The sequence below is a fragment of the Glycine max genome, chromosome 7 (assembly GCF_000004515.6).
Source record: "Glycine max cultivar Williams 82 chromosome 7, Glycine_max_v4.0, whole genome shotgun sequence".
Lineage (NCBI taxonomy): Eukaryota > Viridiplantae > Streptophyta > Magnoliopsida > Fabales > Fabaceae > Glycine > Glycine max.
In genome coordinates this window covers 8,038,370-8,040,354 of record NC_038243.2, presented here as the reverse complement: position 1 = coordinate 8,040,354, position 1,985 = coordinate 8,038,370, and the positions used below count along the sequence as shown (strand labels likewise).

General features: G+C 26.6%; 1 pseudogene; it reads right to left on the bottom strand.

Annotated features, from left to right (window-relative positions):
* The window catches only part of LOC100779097 (probable sulfate transporter 3.5), a 5,425-nt pseudogene that overhangs the window by 1,521 nt on the left and 1,919 nt on the right, over positions 1–1,985 (bottom strand).

Sequence of the window (1,985 nt, the reverse complement as noted above, 5' to 3'; positions counted from 1 at the left end):
TCTTTCTCTAAATATTAAAAAACAATTAAGTGGATAAAAAAATAAGAAAAAAATAATTTAAAAATAATAATACAATTAATTGATAAATTTAACATAATTAATTAAATTAATTATTTTTTAAGGAACATAAATTAGTTAAAAGATTCTTATAATTAGAAACCAAGAAAGTCCTACTATATATTAAAAGAGTATAATACTATTAAAGAAAGAGTCATATTAATAAGTGTGTTCAAGGTATTGATTAAAAATTGAAAGAGAAACTATATAAGTTATAAGAAAATGAAAAAATTATAAACAACATATTTTTTTGCCTTTCAATAATAACATTTTTACCTTAAATTTCATAACCAGTATGTTTTGATACACTAGTTAGTATTTGTGTTAAATAATAAAAAATTATTAGTAGTATTTTTCCTATTATTAATGGGATGGTTGTTCGTGCATAACATACCACTAGTCAAGTAACATGAAGTAAATGAACCGAACAAGTTCATAAGGCCGAAAGCGATCATTTCTTTGTTCCCATCATGGGGTGTATTGTCAGCAACAGCAAAGCTTCTTCCTATTGCTATTCCTTCCTAATAAAATAAGTTAATGAATAAATAAAAATTTAAAAAATATTATTGAATATGAAGATATTGGTTGAAACTAATTAGTTGCTTACCGCTAATGACAACACGCCTGTGACAAGACCAGCTTGCACAACTGCTCGTAAATATTTACCATTAAAGTTCAAATAGTGAATGGACAAGGGATTTAGTCCTTTATCTAGATGGCCCACCTATATAATTAATCAACTTCTTATATAAGAACAAAACGGAATTATGGTATATTATAAGATACTTAGAAAGTGAAAAAAAAAATTATTATATATATCTAACTCACAATTTGAATTCCATGATGTTGGCCCTTGACGACGTAGGTGAAAACGGCAGCAACTACTACAGTCACCATTGGAGCTATAGCCGGTACCCAAAAGAGTTTTGGATTCTTATTCCTCTGAAAGATTGTATCAAAAGGTGAAATCCATTACAATAATTAACTTTGATACACGTATTAATTAAAAATTTACCAACAGTATACATGGTGAAATTCTAAGTATATCTTTTGTGAAATATTGCTACATTCTCTTTGTTTAATGTGACTTTACTATTACTCTATTAGTATTCTTGCTATAATTATATTCATAGACTGTTGATATCGAAATTAATCCTTAAGGTCCAACAAGGTTGAGTGGCGCACTAAAATTCTTCTCACTCCACCTTTTCTTGTTCTTTATCAAAATCAATATAAATATATGGAAAAGCAAAAGTTGAAATGAGAATGACTATATCTTCCAATAGAGTACTCACCAGGTGCCTGGTAAATTGCAAGAAAGCAACAAAGATCACGCCAAGAATGGTAGGTTCCCACCTAATCTGTTAAATAAATAAAAAAGAGAAGCTCACCCACGTTATTTCCAAAATATATATAGAAATAACAATTTTCTTTTTCTAAAAAATCAATTATCATAAGATCTATTTTGATGAAACTAATGAAACAAGTGAAGATAAGAAAAAAAATTAAAAGGGAAAAATAGAATGAAAAATTAATCAAGTCTTTATACAAGAACAATGCATGTTAATGTATTCTATACCAATTGTTGTGTCCTAGGATCACTAGGCTTGATTAAATAAATAAGACACAATAAGTTTATTAAAAGGTTTTTGATTTTATTTTCTTTTTAAAATAATCAGTGCCCTTAGTAATTCAATTAATTACTTATGCATTATAATTAAATTAAAAGCGCCAGTCGTGAAGATAATATATATATATATATATATATATATATATATATATATATATATATATATATATAATTATTAAAAAACAACTACTCCTATTAGAAATAATGGGCACATATGTGCGTGTGGGTAACTGAGATTGTGAAACTTGATCGATGCTTCTATTCAAAAGGCTACAATTGAATTGAGATAATTATCATT